The sequence below is a fragment of the Lethenteron reissneri genome, chromosome 55 (assembly GCF_015708825.2).
Source record: "Lethenteron reissneri isolate LAM-NWPU_2019-01 chromosome 55, ASM1570882v1, whole genome shotgun sequence".
Lineage (NCBI taxonomy): Eukaryota > Metazoa > Chordata > Hyperoartia > Petromyzontiformes > Petromyzontidae > Lethenteron > Lethenteron reissneri.
Genome location: NC_083833.1, coordinates 217,071 through 238,757, shown reverse-complemented (window position 1 = coordinate 238,757; position 21,687 = coordinate 217,071). Strand labels below are relative to the sequence as shown.

The 21,687-nt window shown below is 55.3% G+C and overlaps 1 protein-coding gene across 3 annotated transcripts in view; it reads right to left on the bottom strand.

Annotated features, from left to right (window-relative positions):
• LOC133356632 (voltage-dependent calcium channel subunit alpha-2/delta-3-like) overlaps window positions 1-21,687 on the bottom strand; it is a 148,985-nt gene that overhangs the window by 113,350 nt on the left and 13,948 nt on the right. The window lies entirely within an intron of this gene.

Here is a 21,687-nt window from a genome sequence, read left to right as displayed (position 1 = left end):
GAATTATCGTCAAGATCATCATCATCAACGCTGTCCCTATCACGATTGTATTCATCATCATCGTTGTCATTATCAGCAGCAGCAGCATTGCCATCATCATCAGCATCAACAGCATAATCACAAATAGCATCGCCATTGTGATAATCAGTAGCAGCAGCATCACAAATAGGATCAGCATTGTCATCATCGTCACATCAGGACGTGACGCTGATGCTACTGGGTTGGTAATGGTACACAATCACAGCGAACAAGTCAACAACAACTCAACTTAAGAACTCAACTAAACCACTAACACTCAACTCAATAACTCTAAAACCCTACAACCTAACTCAACAACCCAACTAAACCACTCAACCACTCAACAACTGAACTCTACAACTGAACTCAACAATTCAACTCAACAACTCAACTCGACAACTTAACACCCGCTGGAAGGACGTCATGAGACAGACCCAGATGCCACGGGATGACTGACTGAGATGCACCACACACACACACAAAGACAAACATCCCCCGTGTAGCCTTGACACGCTGTTGGGCAGAATGCTGTTAGCGAGAACCTATGAAGGCCGGCACGGCACACGAGGGAGTGGGTGGCCACACCACGCCCGGCCGTATTTGTCTCCCCAGTGGCGATGTTTACACATCACACCACGTAGTCATTTCAGGCTGAGTCGACCTAGGGGAGGCCCAGGACCGGTGTACATAATAGTCACTGTTGTTGGCCGTGAGCGGGAATCGAACTCGAATCGCTAACCGCTACACACAGATACACATACAGACACACAGACACACACGAGCACAGACACGCACACACACAGACACACGGATACACACACAGACACACACAGACACGAACACACACAGAGACACACACAGACACAGACGTACACACACACACAGATACACACACAGACACACACACAGATACACACACAGACACACACACAGAGACACACACAGACACACACACGCACTCAAACCACTCCATCCGCGGCCACTTCCATGCGAGAATTCGCGTGATTATAGCAGCGACCGCCGCCTCCACCCCGCCAGTCATTATCGCGTAATGGGCAAGGCTGAGCCATCAAATACATCCATCTCCCTCTCCCTCTCTGTACCTCTCTCTCTCTAAACGGATGGGGTGATAGAGACGCGAGACTTTACCCATGAACGTGTGGTGCCTGCAACAAAACTCACTGCGAAATGCGGAAATCTATCTGCCTCGCTCCCCTCGCTCTGTCTCCCCACCTCTTACTCTCCCTCCCCTCCCTTTCTCTCCACATCGCTCGCTCTCTCTAAAATCTCTCTTCAGATCTCTCTCTCCCCCCACAGTGAGTGAGTGAGTTGGGTGAGTGAGTGAGTGAGTTGGGTGAGTGAGTTTGGGTGAGTGAGTGAGTTGAGTGAGTGAGTTGGGTGAGTGAGTTGGGTGAGTTGGGTGAGTGAGTTGAGTGAGTGAGTTGGGTGAGTGAGTGAGTGAGTTGGGTGAGTGAGTGAGTTGGGTGAGTGAGTTGGGTGAGTTGGGTGAGTGAGTTGAGTGAGTTGAGTGAGTGAGTTGGGTGAGTGAGTGAGTTGGGTGAGTGAGTGAGTTGGGTGAGTGAGTACGGTGTCAGACGCAGTAAGTCCCCTGTGGTTGGAGATCGCTGATTGATATTGACAGGCGGATAAACGCTTCTGTCAGTGGGGGGTAGGGGAGGGGGTGGGGTGCAATGGGGGGTGTGAGGGGAGGGGTCTGGGCTTGGTTCAGGTCCCCTGGCAGCTCGGAGCGAGGCCGCAGAGTGAAAGCGGCGAGGCTACAGGCGCAGCCCTGAAAGTGCCGCACTGCTGAGGAGAGGGGGGATGGGGGGCAGGAACCCCACCACTACCACCAGAGGGAGATCTGGGGAGGTCCCCTAGAGTGTGGTGAGGGGGGGGGGTGAAGGGGGTGAGGCAGTGAAGGGAGTTTGCTCTCCTGGAAAACAGAGAACAGCAGAGGGGATTGAGATGGGGTGGCGAGCGGGGAGAGAGGGATGAGATGAGAGAGTGGGCGATGGAGGAGGCCGTGTGCTCGGTGGCAGATGACGGGGAGCTCTGCATGCAGTTATGAGCTACCCGTCGGAGGCCGTTGGACTGCTAGAGGGCTGCGTGCAGAATGAGAGAGAGCGAGAGAGTGCTGTGGCATCGACTCTTCTCCCTGCACCCCCCCATGAGCCTCATCAACGCGCTTCAGAAGCGAGTCCTCGACTTCTTCTGGTCCGGCGGAGGACACCGGGTCGCGGCTGGGGTCCTGGCCCTGCCACTGGACGAGGGCGGTCACGGGCTGGTTTGCGTGCGGAGTCAGCTGGCCACCTTCCGACTGCAGGCCGCACACAAGTTCCTGCACGCTGCCCCTGCACCGGCCTGGAGCGTAACGGCCTCCTTCCTCCTGAAGCAGCTGGGGGGTCTGCAGTGCTCCAAACAACTATTCTACATGGACCTGCAGGGCCTCCCACTGGGACAGCTGCCACCTTTCTACAGGAGCGTCCTGCAGACGTGGAGCTCCCTCGCCGTCAGGAGGCTGAACCAGCCGCGATCGGCCAAAGATCTGGCCTTTGAACCGATCCTCAGGAACCCACAGACAAAGCTGCCATCCACCACCGCCTCCCCCGGCATGGAGAGGCGCCTCACCAACGCGCGGCTCACCAGGATGGGAGATCTGGTGGAGTCTGGAACATGGGGCCGGTGGCTCGGACCAGCAGACATGGCCGCAAAGACGGGGGGCTGCAGTCGCTCCGGGTGGCTGCCTGGATCCTGGCCGAAGCCGAGGGGCCTTCTCGGCGGCAGCGGGGAGAACGCCCCCCCCCCCCCTCATCGGCGTTGGGGATGACGAGGCCCCTCTCGGTCCCCCTCCACCGGAGCTCTCCGTCGTGCCGCTGCATCGCCAATGCCGACAAGCGAAGGCGGATCACAACTTGTGCCGGCTGGGAGACCTACCGGAGGTGGCCTTCGCAAATGTAAAGAGGAAGGTGCTCTACTCCTACATGGTCCGGTTTCACCAACAGGACACCCTGAGGAACCACAAGGACCATGCCTGGAGGAGAGCCCTGCCCTGCATCTCTCCGGAGAGGCCTCGCTGGAGGCAAATCTACTCCAACCCGACGTACAACCGCATCGGTGACCGCAGCTGGAGCATCGCCCACGGCACCGTCACCACCAACGCCTCCCTGACGCGCTTCACCGACACGTCCCCGGAGTGTCGGTTTTGCGGTAAAGTGGAGACGGTGGCGCACCAATACGTGGAGTGCAAGAGCCTGGATTTGTTGTTCAAGGTCCTGAGAAACATGACGGTCCTCATCTTTGGATACCAAAAGGGCGACAGACCCCAACATCTTCAGGGGCTGGTCAACGTGCTCGTCGGCTGTGCAAAGCTCGCCGTACACAGGGCGAGGAAGGTGGCCCTGGAGGAGAAACGTCCGGCCAGCAGCGTGGGCATCTTCTGCGCTCTGGTCGGAGCCAGGGTGTGTGGGCTGGAGTTCCGCCATGCGGCGCGGCTGACCCACGCCGTGCCGGCCTTCAAGGAGCGGTGGGCGATGGAGGAGGCCGTGTGCTCGGTGGCAGATGATGGGGAGCTCTGCATGCAGTTATGAGCTACCCGTCGGAGGCCGTTGGACTGCGAGAAGGGCTGTGTGCAGAACGAGAATGAGCGAGAGCGTGAGCGAGAGGGGGGAATTACATGAAACAAAGTAAAAAAAAATACGAAATGATGAACGAAGCAAAGTGCCGAATACACCGAGAATCTTCTTGTTTCCACTGATCGTAAAAAAAAAAAAAATTTACGAAATGATGAACGAAACAAAGTGCCGAATACACCGAGCATCTTCTTGTTTCCACTGATCGTAAAAAAAAAAAAGAGAGAGAGAGGGGAGAGGACACATTCCCCCTAATATTCAAATATGCAAAAAATGTCCTCCCCAATATATTGCAATAAAATAGATTTCTGTTAAAAAAAAAGAGAGGGATGAGAGAGGGAGTAGAGAGGTTGGGGAGAGAGAGATAAATGATAGAAAGAGAGAGGGATGAGATGAGAGTGTAGAGAGATATAAAGAATGAGATGGAGGGGGGAGAGAGATATACATGAGAGGGGGACAGAGAGGGAGGAGAGACAAGGGAGAGAGGGAGGAAACGATAGAGGGGGGAGAGAGGGAGGATATAAAGAATGAGAGAGAGAGGGGAGAGAGAGATACATGAGAGGGAGAGAGGGGGGGGAGACATAGAAAGCAGGGGGAACATAGCCATCGAGAGGGAGAGGGGGGTAGAGAGGGAAGGGGTAAGAAGGAGGAGAGCAGAGCGTGACATATTTTGTGAAATCTTTAATTTAAACAGGGGGGGGGGGGCACATAAAGCAAAGCATTGAGAAAACAAAAACAAAATGATGAACGAAGCAAAGTGCCGACTACACCGAGCATCTTCTTGTTTCCTCTGATGGTAAAACAACGAGAGGGAGGGGAGAGAGGGGGGAGAGAGGGAGGATAGCCGCGTATCCGACCAAACAAAGAAGCGCCTCTAATCCATTCTCTAATGCACGCCGCTAATGCGGGATTAGCCCAGTGCACGGGGAGACAAAGGCACAGGTCCCCCGGGTAGCCTTTAACACACTTCGGGTACGGGGGGGGGGGGGGGCAAGCGCCGTGAGCGATTAGCGAGCGGCGCCTACGAAGCACGGCACGCGACGCCGTGGGCCGGGTGGCCGGGGGCCGCGTCGTCGCGCGGCACTTTAGGATGTGCTGCTTCTGGGGCCGTCTGGAACGTTCTTTTCCTTCCCATGTTAGGAAGCCACTGGAAGCTGCGCACTTTTAAATCGTCATCATCTCGATTGACAAACTCATTGCTGTAGAACTGCTTTGTGTGTGTTAGTTTATTGTCCTTCCCCCGCACCGCCGTTCAGTGCGGTTAGCTACGTACGGCGCGAAAGAAGTTCAATACACGTACACTCGCGCACTCGCAACCACGCACACGTACAGCACTTGCCTTAACAGTCGGTTTACAGGCTATAGGGAGGATCTCTGTGTCCGTGTGTGAGTGGGGAGCGGTGATTATTTGCAAAACGTCCTAAATGTACGTGTGTGTGTGCATGTCGCACCGTACGTAGCCGACCGTGTTAATCGGAGGTTGCATATGACAGTGAGTCCCTCGGTTAACAAGTGGCATCATCGATCAACAGGTTTTTCGGTTAACGTCTCGCCACACGTTGCAATGCCGACTGCACGGTGACGCGTTCACGTGATGCGCACGCGGTTGCGCCAATTTCGGCCAATCAGCGCGCTCGGTAAAGCGGGGGCTGCGAGCCATGCCGCCTCACAGCCAATCAGCGATGCCCCACCCTTTGTGAGGCGTTCAGACCTCGAAGTGGCTTAGTTTACACGATGACGCTCTCTCGCTACGACCAATGCTTGCAACGTGCAGTGCCTACAGCCGTCGAACAGCTTTTTCCATTAACAGTCGTGTTTCGTGGTACGTATTTTAAAACAACTAAAAAGTACCGTGATTCAGGGCAATAAGGGGGAGGGGTGGTACAGGGGCGAGGGGCGAGGGGCGAGGTGGGGGGCGGCTCGTGGGTGGACCCAGACCCCGCTAGCCCCCCTACCCCCACCCGCCCCGACGTTCCGAACGACCCTCTGGTTCAGGAGTCCAACCGCTCACGGGTTTAGTTTCCATTTCAATTCCGCAAAGGGCGACCAAAGGGGTTAAATGCGTCCATGCCTTGACTCTGTCTGTCTGTGTGTCTGTCTATGTGTGTGTGTGTGTCTCTAACGAGTGCCTGGTGTGGTGTGTAAGCATCGCCACTAGGGAGACAAAGGCGGTCGGGCGTGGTGCTGGCCACCCACCCCCTTCATAGCTGCTCACTTACAGCATTTGCCCCAACAGTCTGGTCAGGCTAAACGGTGAATATTTATCTTGTTTGTGTCGGTACGTATGTCTGTGTGTCTGTCAATTTGTCCATGTGTCTCTGTATGCCCGTGTGTCTGTCAATATGTCCATGTGTCTCTCCGTGTGTCTGTCTGTATATCTGCCTCTCTGTATGTCCGTGTGTCTGTCAATATGTCCATGTGTCTCTGTGTGTCCGTGTGTCTGTCAATATGTCCATGTGTCTCTGTATGTCCGCGTATCTGTCTGTTTGTCTTTTTGTGGTAACCGAGCTGAGGCCATCAACTCTCTACACTAGAAAACCCAGTTTATCATCATCATCAGCATCATCATCAGCAACATCGTCATCATCGTCAGCAGCATCGTCAGCAGCAGCATCATCATCAGTATCCTCATGATCATCACCAGCAGCATCATCAACAGCAGCAAAATCAGCATCATCAGCAGCAGCATCATCATCAGCATCAGAAGCAGCAGCATCATCATCCGCATCAGAAGCAGCAGCATCATCATCAGCATCAGAAGCAGCACCGGGGGCCATTAAACGCTCCCCAGAGAAAAGAGAGGATTTCACTGAGTCCGTGCGGCATCAACATGGTGGTCATGCTAATGGTGGTGGTGATGGTAGTAGTGATGATGATGGTAGTTATGGTGGTGGTCATGCTAATGGTGGTGGTGATGGTAGTAGTGATGATGATGGTAGTTATGGTGGTGGTCATGCTAATGGTGGTGGTGATGGTAGTAGTGATGATGATGGTAGTTATGGTGGTGGTCATGCTAATGGTGGTGGTGATGGTAGTAGTGATGATGATGGTAGTTATGGTGGTGGTCATGATAATGGTGGTGGTGATGGTGGGGGTAGTGGTGGTGATGGTGGTGATGATGATGGTGTTGATGGTGGTGGTGATGGTGGTGATGGTGGTGGTGATGCCGGTGGTAGTAGTGGTGATGGTGCTGATGATGATGATGGTGCTGATGGTGGGGGTAGTAGTGGTGATGGTGGTGATGGTGCTGATGGTGGGGGTAGTAGTGGTGATGATGATAGCGGTGGTAGTGGTAGTAATGGTGGTGATGGTGATAATGGTGATGATGATGCTGATGGTGGGGGTAGTAGTGGTGATGATGATGGCGGTGGTGGTAATGGTGGTACTGATGATGATGGTGCTGATGGTGGTGTTAGTGATGATGATGCCACTGGTGGTGGTGGTGGTGATGGTTGTGGTGATGGTGGTAGTGATGATGATGGTGGTGACGATGATGGTAGTATTGGTGATGATGGTGGTAGTGGTGATAGTGGTGGTGACGGTGATGATAGTGGTGATGGTGGTGATGGTAGTGACGGTGATATTGGTGATGGTGGTGGTGTTGATGATGATTGTGTGGACTCTAATCACGACTCGCGTGCGCAGCGATGCAGCGACTTAAACATCTGTCTCTGGCCCCCTCCCTCTCTCCCACACTCTCTCTCTCTCTATTTATCTCTCTCCTCTCTCTTTATCTCTCTCTCCCACTATTTCTCTCTCCTCCCTCTCTCTCTATTTATCCCTCTCTCTCTCTCTTTATCTATCTCTCCTCCCTCTCTCTCTCGCTCGGACGATCATCGCGATGATACGGGGGCTCTGTTGTCTCTCTTCCACACTCTCCGAGTCGCGATGTTACTCACGCGGCCGGGAGAGTGAGACACGTGTGATGATGATGATGGTAATGTCATGATGATAATGATGGTGAGGATGTGAGGGTGATGATGGTGGTGGTGAGGATGTGATGATGATGAGGATGTGAGGATGATGATGGTGGTGGTGAGGATGTGAGGATGATGATGGTGGTGAGGATCATGATGGTGGTGGTGGGGATGTGAGGATGATGTTAGCGAGCACCTATGAAGACCGGCACGGCACACGAGGGGGTGAGTGGCCAGCGCCAGTGGCGATGTGTACACGCCTCACCAGATACTCATTTAAGGTTGAGTCGACCTACGGGAGGCCCAGGACTGGTTCAGATAGCCGTCACTGGTGTTGGTGGCCGCGAGCAGGAATCGAACTTGGGTCGCTGGGTTCGTAGCGCAGTGCGCTAACCACTACACTACCTCTCCCCACATACATACACACACACACAACTACATACACACACCTACACATACACACCTACATACACATACACACACACTGACACACCTACATACAACAACAATCGCCATTCGTCACTAAGTGGCGGTGACGTCACCACGACGCTTGTGCCAGGCAATGTGCACGTTGAGGCCACGTGAAGTGTAGAACGCCCGCTGGCAAGGAGGTCACGGGGCAGACCCAGCAGATGCCACGGGTCGACTGACTGAGATGACTTGCTGATGCACCGCTTATGCCCCCTACTGTGCCATCTCGCTTAGCTTTAGCCACCCCGGCACTCCGCTCGTTGTAATGAGCATCGCTCCTCCCCCCTCCATTGTTGTTGGAGAGCGACTGCCTCCAACTGCCCAGTAGCGTCCTTCACGAGCCTCCTCCACTGAGGCCGATCTTGACACCGCTGGTACCAGTCATCGGCGAGTCCACTCAGCTCCACGTCCTCCTGTACCACATCACTCCATCTCTTCTCGAACCTGTGCCGCGCTGGCTGGGCATGCGGGCTACATGACCCACCCAATGCAACCTTGTCTGCCGGAGGAGCTCACCGATGGGATGTTGTCCAGATCTTTCAAGGATATGGTGAGCTCTTTACACAATCCAGCCTATTAAAACCTGGGATGGATCGTAGGCAAGCCAGCCTAAATGTTTCTAACCGGCGAAGATGTTCCATTAGGGGGGTCCACGTTTCGCAAGCGTAGAGAAGGGAGGGAATGACTGTGGCGAAAAAAAGACCTGGCACTTCGTGCGGAGCGACAGACCACGTAGCTTCTAAACAGCGTTATGCAACCGATGAAAAGATAATGCTGCTCAACTTAATTGGAGTGAGACCTCTTCTGTTAAACCAGAACCGAACATGAGCACACTGCCCAGGTATGGGAAACTCTCCACTCTCTCCACAACTGCCCTATCACCAATTGGGAGTTGTGGGGGTGGAGTGTCCGATGGTACAAAATACCCAGGAGGTGCTTAGTTTTGGTGGGGCTGATATGAAGGTACCACCTCTTAGTGGCACGCTCCAGGTTCAGCAGCAGCGCCTCCAACTCCTCCTCTGAGTGAGCAGCAATTTCCAGATCATCGGCATACATAACATGATTGAGCAATCGGGAGCCATCAATTGACCGCACCCGGGCATCGATCAGCCTCCCATTGTATCTATACCACGTGGAAATTCCTCCGGTACAGCTTTTGAAGGCTTCACGAACTATGTGGTCGAAATATTTGTTAAATAATGTGGGAGCCAGAGGACATCCCTGTCGCACCCCAAGGTGTACAGGGAAAGGCTCCGACTCCCGGCCACGTAATTTTACCCGGGCCCGCTCACCATCATAAAGGTCCTTAATGATCGTGAGCAGAGGGTCAGGGACTCCGAAAGCACGAAGAACAACCCAGAGCCAAGGCCTACTGATGGTATCATAGGCCTTGACCAGGTCAATAAAGCAGAGATGTAGGTCTTGTTGGAATTCCCTACACCTCTGCTGTAGCAGACGGATAGAAAATATGGCATCTGTGCAGGACCGCCCTTTCCTGAAACCGCATTGGGGCTCCGCAAGCCTCTCCTCAGCGTGCCTAGCAAGGCGATGTTGAATAATCCTTGCCAGGACCTTACCCGGCACACTGAGGAGTGAGATGCCCCTGTAGTTGTTACAGTCTGTGCGGTCCCCCTTTTTAAAGAGGGGGACCATCAGGGCATCCTTCCAATCCTGCGGAACCCGTCCAGTGGTCCAGACTGTTGTTATGATGTCATATAGGGCAATCTGTGCACAAACGCCACCCTCTCTCAATATTTCGCTTTGGAGATCATCTCTGCCCGGTACTTTTCCTGGTCTCAGACGCCTTCAGTACTTCCTTAACGCCAGCCACTCCCAGGGGTTAACTTATTCCAATATTTGAGGCATCGCAGGCTCAGCAGGGTCATCCCCACTTTGTCCCACGATGTTTTCCAGGCTCAGAGATTTCCCTTCCCTCAGGACCTCACATAAATGCTCAGCAGATCTGCAAACCTGTTCCTGGGGGTCGAAGATTGGATCACCGTTCTTTCCTCTAATGATGGTTATAGGTGTGGCGCTGCAGGTTATTTTTTGATGGAATTAACGAGCGATTTGTGATCACGGGCCATTGAGTACGACTCCATATCTTCAGCAACCCGCGACCACCAACCATCCTTGCAGTGCCTCACGGCTCTCCGAGTCTCCGAGGGAAGACTGCGGTAAGCCTCCTCATTCTCTAACGTGGGATGATGTAGACGATGAGAGTGGGCCTGTCGCTCACACAGACAACCACACACAGACACCAACAACCACACACAGACCCACACAGACACCCACACAGCCACTCACAGAGACAATAACACAAACACCCACACAGACACCCACACCCACAGACACACAGACACCCACACACAGACACCCACAGAGATACCCACACGGACACCAACATCCACACACAGACACCCACACACAGACACCCACAGAGATACCCACACCCACCCAAAGACCCACACACAGACACCCACACCCACACACAGACACATACACACAGACACCCACACAGACACCCACCCAGACACCCACATCCACACACAGACACCCAGACAGACACCCACACAGATACCCACACAGACACCAACATCCACACACAGACACCCACACCCAGAAAGACACCCACACAGACACCCACACACAGACATCCATCCCCACACAGACACCCACACAGACACCCACACACAGACACAGACACCCACACACAGACACCCACACATACACAGACACCCACACCTACACAGACACCCACACAGACACCCAAACAGACACCCACACCTACAGACACCCAGAAAGACACCCACACCCAGACAGACACCCACACAGACACCCACACCCACACACCCACACCTACACAGACACCCACACATACACACAGACATCTACACATATACACCCACACACAGACACCCACACACAGACACCCACACATACACACAGACACCCACACACAGACACCCACACAGATACCCACACAGACACCCACATCCACACACAGACACCCACACACAGACACCCACACATACACCCACACAGATACCCACACAGACACCCACCCAGACACCCACACACAGACACCCACACAGATACCCAGAACAGACACCCACACACAGACAACCAGACAGACACCCACCACACAGACACCCACACACAGACACCCACACAGACACCCACACAGACACACAGACACCCACACACCCACACATACACCCAGGACATACACCCACACACAGACACCCACACACAGACACCCACACACAGACACCCACACACAGACACCCACACACAACACCCACACACAGACACCCCACACACAGACACCCACACACAGACACCCACACACAGACACCCACACACAGACACCCACACACAGACACCCACACACACACCCACACACACAGACACCCACACACACACCACACACACCCACACACAGACACCCACACACAGACACCCACACAGACACCCACACACACCACACACAGACACCCACACACAGACACCCACACAGACACCCACACACACACCCACACACAGACACCCACACACAGACACCCACACACACACCCACACACAGACACCCACACACACACAACACACACACCCACACAGACACCACACACACACCCACACACAGACACCCACACACAGACACCCACACACAGACACCCACACACACACCCACACACAGACACCCACACACAGACACCCACACAGACACCCACACACAGACACCCACACACAGACACCCACACACACACCCACACACAGACACCCCACACACACCCACACACAGACACCCACACACAGACACCACACACACACACCCACACACAGACACCCACACACACACCCACACACACACCCACACACAGACACCCACACACAGACACCACACACACACACACACATCCACACACAGACACCCACACACACACACCCACACACAGACACCCACCACACACACCCACACACACCCCACACACACACCCACACACACATCCACACACAGACACCCACACACACACACCCACACACACACCCACACACAGTCACCCACACACACACCCACACAGACACCCACACACAGACACCCACACACACACCCACACACAGACACCCACACACAGACACCCACACACAGACACCCACACACACACCCCACACACAGACACCCACACACAGACACCCACACATACACCCACACACACACCCACACACCCACACACACAACCCATACCAGACACCCACACACAGACACCCACACACAGACACCCACACACACACCCACACACAGACACCCACACACACACCCACACACAGACACCTACACACAGACACCCACACACACACCCACACACACACCCACACACAGACACCCACACACACACCCACACACAGACACCCACACACAGAAACCGACACACAGAACACCCACACACACACACCCACACACACACCACACACAGACACCCACACACAGACACCCACACACACACCCACACACAGACACCCACACACACACCACACACACACCCACACAACACCCACACACAGACACCCACACACACACACCCACACACACACACCCACACACACACCCACACACAGACACCCACACACAGACACCCACACACAGACACCCACACACAGACACCCACACACACACCCACACACAGACACCCACACACAGACACCCACACACACACCCACACACAGACACCCACACACAGACACCCACACACAGACACCCACACACAGACACCCACACACAGACACCCACACACTCCCCACACACAGACACCCACACACAGACACCCACACACAGACACCCACACACAGACACCCACACACAGACACCCACACACCACCCACACACAGGACACCCACACACAGACACCCACACACAGACACCCACACACAGACACCCACACACAGACACCCACACACAGACACCCACACCAACACCCACACACAGACACCCACCACAGACACCCACACACAGACACCCACACACAGACACCCACACACACACCCACACCACACCCACACACAGACACCCACACACAGACACCCACACACACACCCACACACAGGACACCCACACACAGACACCCACACACAGACACCCACACACAGACACCCACACACAGACACACACCAACACCCACCACACAGACCCCACACACAGACACCCACACACAGGACACCCACAACAGACACCCACACACACACCCACACACAGACACCCACACACAGACACCCACACACACAGACACCACACACAGACACCCACACACAGACACCACAACACAGGACACCCACACACACACCCACACACAGACACCCACACACAGACACCCACACACACACCCACACACACACCCACACACAGACACCCACACACAGGACACCCACCACACACACCCAACAACAGACACCCACACACAGACACCCACACACAGACCCACCCACAGACACCCACACAGACACCCAACCACCACACACAGACACCCCACACACAGACACCCACCCACAGACACCCACACACAGACACCCACAACACACACAGACACACACAGACACACCCACACACAGACACACACACACACACCCACACACAGACACCCACACACAGACAACAACAACCGCCATTCGCCACTAAGTGGCGGTGACATCACCACGATGCTTGTGCCAGGCCAAGTGCACCTTGAGGCCACGTGAAGTGTCGAAAGCCCGCTGGCAGGAGGTCACGGGGCAGACCCAGGTGCCACTGGTCGACTGACCGAGATGACCGAGATGACTGGCTGATGCACCACCTGTGCCCCCTACTGTGCCAACTTGCTGTGCTTTAGCCACCCGGCGCTCCGCTCGTTGTTGTGAGCGTCGCTCCTCCGCCCTCCGTTGTTGTTGGAGGGCGACTGCCTCCAACTGCCCAGTAGCGTCCTTCACGAGCCTCCTCCACTGAGGCCGATCTTGACACCGCTGGTACCAGTCATCGGCAAGTCCACTCAGCTCCACGTCCTCCTGTACCACATCACTCCATCTCTTCTCCAGCCCGTGCCGCGCCCGTCTAGCCCCCTCGATCCGGCCGAACAAAAGCTGTTTAGGCATGCGGTGGCTGGGCATGCGGGCTACATGACCCAGCCAACGCAGCCTTGCCTGCCGGAGGAGCTCACTGATGGGACTTTGCCCAGATCTTTCAAGGATTTGTGAGCTCCTCACACAATCCAGCCTGGTTAAACCCAGGATGGATCGTAGGCAGGCCAGCCTAAATGTTTCCAACCGGCGAAGATGCTCCACCAGGGGGGTCCACGTCTCGCAAGCGTAGAGAAGGGAGGGAATGACCGTGGCCGAGAAGACCTGAAGCTTCGTGCGGAGCGACAGACCAGGTAGCTTCCACACAGCGTTACGCAACCGATGAAAAGATATTGCCGCTCGACTGATTCGGAGTGAGACCTCTGCTGATAGACTGGAGCCGGTCATAAGCATACTGCCCAGGTATGGGAAACTCTCCACTCTCTCCACAACTGCCCCATCACCAATTGGGAGTTGTGGGGGTGGAGTGTCCGATGGTACAAAATACCCAGGCAGGTGCTTGGTTTTGGTGGGGCTGATGGTAAGGCCCCACCTCTTAGTGGCACGCTCCAGTCTCAGCAGCAGCGCCTCCAACTCCTCTTCTGAATGAGCAGCTATTACCAAATCATCGGCATACATAACGTGGTTGACCAATAGGGAGCCATCCCTTGATCGCACCCGGGCGTCGATCAGCCTCCCATTATATCTGTACCAAACGGAAATTCCCCCGGTACAGCTATTGAAGGCTTCACGAACTACGCGGTCAAAATAGATGTTAAATAATGTGGGAGCCAGAGGACATCCCTGTCGCACCCCAAGGTGTACAGGGAAAGGCTCCGACTCCCGGCCACGTAGTTTTACCCGGGCCCGCTCACCATCATGAAGGTCCTTAATGATCGTGAGCAGAGGGTCAGGGACTCCGAAAGCACGAAGAACAACCCAGAGTCCAGTCCTACTGATGGTATCATAGGCCTTGACCAGGTCAATAAAGCAGAGATGTAGGTCTTTTTGGAATTCCCTACACCTCTGCTGTAGCAGACGGACAGAAAATATGGCATCTGTGCAGGACCGCCCTTTCCTGAAACCGCATTGGGGCTCCGCAAGCCCCTCCTCAGCGTGCCTAGCAAGGCGATGTTGAATAATCCTTGCCAGGACCTTACCCGGCACACTGAGGAGTGAGATGCCCCTGTAGTTGTTACAGTCTGTGCGGTCCCCCTTCTTAAAGAGGGGGACCACCAGGGCATCCTTCCAGTCCTGCGGAACCCGTCCAGTGGTCCAGACTGTTGTTATGATGTCATATAGGGCAGTCTGTGCACAAACGCCACCCTCCCTCAGCATTTCGCTTGGGAGATCATCTCTGCCCGGTGCCTTCCCTGGTCTCAGACTCCGGATCGCCCTCAGTACTTCCTCAACAGCTGGAACCTCAGCCAGCCACTCACAGGGGGTGACCTCTTCCAATATTTGAGGCACCGCAGCCTCAGCAGGGTTATCCCCACTTTGTGCCATGATGTTTTCCTGGCTGAGAGAATTTCCCTCCCCCAGGACCTCACAGAAATGCTCAGAAAATCTGCAAACCTGTTCCTGGGGGTCGGAGATTGGATCACCGTTTTTTCCTCTAATGATGGTAATAGGTGTGGCGCTGCAGGTTACTTTTTTGATGGAGTTAAATAGTGATTTGTGATCACGGGCCACTGAGGCAGACTCCATCTCCTCAGCAACCCGCGACCACCACCCATCCTTACAACGCCTTACGGCTCTCCGAACTTCCGAGCGAAGGCTGCGGTAAACCTCCTCATTCTCTGACGTGGGATGCTGTAGGCGATGAGAGTGGGCCTGTCGCTTTTTCTCAATTAACCTGAACACCTCCTCTGTCAGCCAGGGTTTCTGGGGAGGTCTGGACCGCGTACCCAAAGCAGCCATTGCAGCTGCATGAGTCACAGTCTTAAACCTCGCCCATTTACCCTCGACATCAGGTGGAGTGGGGGACGATGCCAACCCCAGCCGCAAGCGATGATGAAATTCTCGCTTGCAACTTTCATCAGCTAACTGAGACCAGGCCACTTTTGGTTGGAATGGGATCCTGGGTGTACACCCACCACCGGAGTGGAAGAAAGGCAGGCGCATCTTACAGATGACTAGTCGATGGTCAGAGGACAGATCAGCTCCACGGTAGGTCCTGGTGTCAAGGACATGGGTTCGCATCCGCTGGTCCGTCACTATGTAGTCCAGCAGATGTTCTTGCTTGGACCCGGCATGCATCCATGATGTTGTGTGGATGCGCCGATGCCGGAAGAGCGTGTTGGTAATTACAAGCCCATGGGCTGCACAAAAATCTAGCAGCCTCCTACCGTTATTATTGAGCTGATCTGGCCCATGCCTTCCAATCACTCCAGACCAGGTGTCAGCATCATGACCAACTCGGGCATTGAAGTCACCCAACAAGATGACTCTGTCCCGAGTGGCCACTTTAGCCAGCACCTGTGACAGGAGGTCATAGAAAGCGTCTGACTCATCGGCTTTGCTTGCATCCCTCCACGGATGTTCGTCTTCGGTGGGGGCATAAGTAACCACGACCACCACTCCTCGCCTCTGGTTGATGGGAAGGCGAGCCCAAAGTATCCTGGGGCTTACAGCTTCCCACACCTCACCGCCACGCTCCCACGCCCCCTTCATTCTTTTGTTCAGAAGAAGAGCCACACCCTGTTGTTTGGCAGTCTCCTGCCCCGAGTAGAGGACTGTCCACCCCTCATGGTGGCAGGAGCCAGAACCGGTCCACCGGACCTCCTGAATGCCACAGAGATCCAGGCGGTACCGGTCCAGCTCCCGACAGAGGAGTGGCAGCCTCTCCTCCGCAGTGAGCGTTCGAACATTCCACGTGGCCATCCGCAATGGTTTTTTGTTGTTTCTGGAGGAGCCCCGAGGGTGAAAATTCAATCTCCTGGCTCCGCCAAATGGGGTTTGGCCAGGAGACGTCATAAAAGCCTGACCCCCCGGGACCTCCGGCACAAGCTTATTTGTTACAGGTTTATGTTTAATTCGTGGTTTAGTGGTAATGAATTGAAGGTGGAGGGGTTACCAGCCCCTCACACCCGTCCAGAGCCCCCGTTTAGCCACTGTGGTGGTCACAGACGCCATGAGGGGAGAGGCCAATGGGCATTGGCCCTCCCCCCACAGCAATGTCCACGACACACAGACACCCACACACACACCCACACACAGACACCTACACAGACACCCACACACAGACACCCACACACAGACACCCACACACACACCCACACAGACACCCACACACAGACACCCACACACAGACACCCACACACAGACACCCACACACACACCCACACACAGACACCCACACAGACACCCACACACAGACACCCACACACAGACACCCACACACACACCCACACAGACACCCACACACAGACACCCACACACAGACACCCACACAGACACCAAGGCGTGGGCGCTCTCCGCTCATCTCTCTGCCCCCCTCCTCCCCCAGGGAGTCGAGACGACGCCGCCTCCTCCTCCTCTCCCCGCATCTCTCTTTGTCTCCGTGAAGGCGTCGTGCGCGGGTTAAGGGACTGATAAGGGAGTAATTAAGACTGCTTAATAGCATTGATCGTGAGTGTATGTGACTGTGTGTGTGCCTGTGTGTGTGTGAGTGTGTCTGAGTGAGTGTGTTAGTGTGTGTCTGAGTGAGTGTGTGTTAGTGTGTGAGTGTGTGACAGAGTGCGTGTGTGAGTGTGTGCGTGAGTGCGTGTGCGAGTGTGTCTGAGTGAGTGTGTGTGAGTGTGTGTGAGTGTGTGTGTTAGGGTGCGAGTGTGTGAGTGTGTAAGTGTGCGTGTGTGCGTGTGTGCGTGTGTGTGAGTGCGTGAGTGCGTCTGTGAGTGCGTCTGTGAGTGTGTCTGAGTGAGTGTGAGTGTGTGAGTGTCTGAGTGAGTGTCTGAGTGAGTGTATAAGTGTGCGTGTGTGTGAAGTGTGGGGAGCGGTGGCGCAGTGTTTAGCGCTACGCTGCGCTACGAACCCAGCTACCCGAGTTCGATTCCCGCTCACGGCCAACACCGGTGACGATTATCTCAATTGGTCCTGGGCCTCCCCTAGGTCGACTCAAATGAGTACCTGGTGCGGTGTGTAAACATCGCCACTGGGGAGACAAAGGCGGCCGGGCGAAGTGCTGGCCACCCACCCCTTTGTGCGCTGTCCCCGCCTTCGTAGGTACTACTCGCTTACAGCACTTGACCTACAGTCTATTGAGGCTACATGGGGGTGGCTAGGAGATGTTAACTACTTCGCCTGGTATACAGGAGGTCGTGGGTTAGATCATGTCCCTGAGAGATGGTATCTACCTCGCCTGGTCTACAGGAGGTCGTGGCTTTGATCCCCTGACCCTGACGGCTGTTGCTGTATATTTGAAGTTTGCGGTGTCTCTCTTCCCGTGGTCGCGTGGATGTTTCTCCATGTCCTCCGGTGTTTCCCTCCACACTGAGAAACGCGCGTTTCGAGTATTGGGCTGCTCTAAATTTCCACACGATGAGCCGCTTCGTTGAGCTTTCATTTGTGATGGACAGGTCGCATTCTGAAGGAGAGCTCCATAGCTCAGTTGGGGCCTTACCTAGTAACAAATAATAAATACATAACGACAGCTTTGTCTTCGTTTGCGTGAGCGTGTGTGTAGGAGTGACTGAGTGTGTGTCTGTTGTCCGTGGGGCAGTTGTGGAGGAGTTGCCAGATCTTGTGATTGCTGCTCACTCTGAAAACAAGTTGTACAGGCGACTGCTACTGAAGCTGGAGCGTGCCACTACGAGGTTGGGGACTTACCCCATCAGCACCACCACAACGAAGCACCTGCTCGGGGGTGTGTTGTGTCGTCGAACACTCGACCTCCTCAAGCACTCCCCCACGAGTGATGGGGCAGTCGTGGGGAGAGTGGACGAGTTTCCGTACCTGAGCAGCGTGCTCATGACCAGGTTGGCTTTGGCAGCGGAGGCCGTTGTGTTTTCGTCAGCTGCGTAACGCCGTGTGGAAGCTACTTGATCTGTCGCGCCACGTGAAGCTCCGAATTTTCTCGGCCACGGCCATGCCCTCCCTTCTCTTTGCTGGCGAAACATGCAGCCCTCTAAAGGAACATCTGCACCGGTTTGAAACATTCATGATGGCTTGCCTACGATCCATCCTGGGTTTAACCTCGAGACTGGATTGCAGTGCGAAGAGCTCACAAATCCTTGCAATATCTGGACACATTCCCTACAGTGAGCTCCTCCGGCAGGCGAGGCTGTTTTGGCTGGGTAATGTAGCCCACGTGCCCAGCCACCGCATGCCCAAGCAACTTCTGTTCGGTCGGATAGATGGGGATAAACGGACGCGGCATGGGCTGGACAAGAGATATAGTTGATGTGGTACAAGAGGATGTGCAGGTGAGTGGAATTGCTGAAGACTGGTACCAGCGGTGTCAAGATCGGCCTCTGTGGAGGAGGCTCGTGAAGGACGCTACTGGGCGGTTAGAGGCAGTCGCCCTCCAACAACAACGGAGGGCGGAGGAGCGACGCTCACAACAACGAGCGGAGCGCCGGGTGGCTAAAGCACAGCAAGTTGGCACAGTAGGGGGCACAGGTGGTGCATCAGCCAGTCAACTCGGTCATCTCAGTCAGTCGACCCGTGGCACCTGCTGGGTCTGCTCTGTGACCTCCTGCCAGCGGGCGTTCGACACTTCACGTGGCCTAAAAGTGCACATGGCCTGGCACAAGCGTCGTGGTGACGTCACAGCCACTGAATAGTGAAGATCGGCTGTTGTTGTTGTTATGTACCTGTGTGTGTACACAAATACAAAGATTCCCCATGTTGCCTCAACATAATTTTGGGGCAAGTGCTGTTAGCGAGTCGCACCTATAAAGGCCGGCACAGCACACGAGGGGTTGGGTGGCCAGCACCACCCCCGGCCGCCTTTGTCTCCGCATTCGCGATGTTTCCCCACCGCACCAGGTACTCATCTGAGGCCGAGTCGACCTAGGGGAGGCCCAGCTACCGCTTCAAGACAATCGTCACCGGCGGTGTTGGTGGTGATAGCCGCGAGCGGGAATCGAACTCGGGTGGCCGGGTTCGTGGCTGTGTGGGGGGAGTCCCACCGGGCCCCCTTCCCCCCCTACTCCCCATCTTTACCCCCCTAACCCTCCTCCCTCCCCTCCACCCCATCACCGAACATCGGAGTTTCATTCGCGCAGCTGCCTTGGCTCCGAGTCGACCTAGGGGAGGTCCAGCACCGGGCCTCAGATCATTGTCGGCGGCGGCGTCGCGCTCGGCGCTACGCTACGAACCCGGCGACTCCAGTTCGATCACCGCTCACGGCCAACACCGGTGACGATTATCTGAACCCGGTCCTGAACCTCCCTAGGTGGACTCAGCCTCAAGTGAATACCTGGTGCGGTGTGTAAGACATCACCACTGGGGAGAGACAAAGGCGGCCGTGCCAGCGTGGTTGCTGGGTCACCCGCCCACTTCGTCGTGTGCCGTGCCGGTCTTCATAGGTGGTGCTACTCGCTACTAACAGCACTTGCCCCTACAGCCCAGCTATAGGCTACACGGGGAGCTTTGTCTTTGTAGTTGAGCGGGGAGCGCTCCTACACGCTTGGCCAATCCCATGTAATACCCCTTCGCTCGCTCCACTGCTCCCCCTCTGCCCCCCCCGCTCCCTCCCCATAGCAGCTGCGCCCCCTCCCCCTCCACAACTCTCCTCCTCCCGCAGGCTCCATCCCTCCCTCTCTCTCCGTCCATATCTCTCGTTCTCTCCGTGCATCACTCTCTCCGCTCTCTTTCTGTCCCTCTCTCCCCCCGTGAATCTCTCTCAGTGCATCCGCTATCTCCCGCCCTCTCCTCTACCCATCTCTCTCTCCCTCTCGCTTTTCCTCTCTCTGCGCATGAATCCATCTCTCTGTGCATCAATCTCTCCCCCCTTCTCCTCTCCCCCCTCTTTCTGTTTTTTTACGATCAGAGGAAACAAGAAGATGCTCGGTGTAGTCGGAACTTTGCTTCGTTCATCATTTAGTTTTTTTGGTAATTTTTCAATGCTTTTATTCTGTCTCACTCTCTCCCATCCCATCCATCCCTCCCTCTCTCCCACTCCCTCCCTTCCTCTCCCTCCCCTCTCACCCCCGCCCTCTCGTCGTGCATATCCTCGCTGCCAACGCCTCGAGTGAAGCCGCGCAATTGAAATCGCATCTGGGAGCCATCACGGCTGCCGCGATATTTGCTGACGCACAGCATGGGAGGGGGGCGGGGCTGGGGGTGGAGGAGGGGGGGGGGCGACCCCCCGCGCGTGCTGGAGGCGCCGTCGCCGCGAGGGGAGGGGCTCACTCCGAGAGCCCCGATGGGCACAGAAGTCTGCGCGTCTGTGCAAGCGACAACAGAAGAGGGCTTTATAGCTCATCGGATTTCCTCCTTCGGTATGAATACATCTGATGCGGATTCTGCGAGGAGTGCCTATCGGGGGAGCATTTGTCCTTCTGCCAGTAGCCAGGGCGATGATTGCCGCTGCTGCTGCTGATGCTGCTGCTGATGATGCT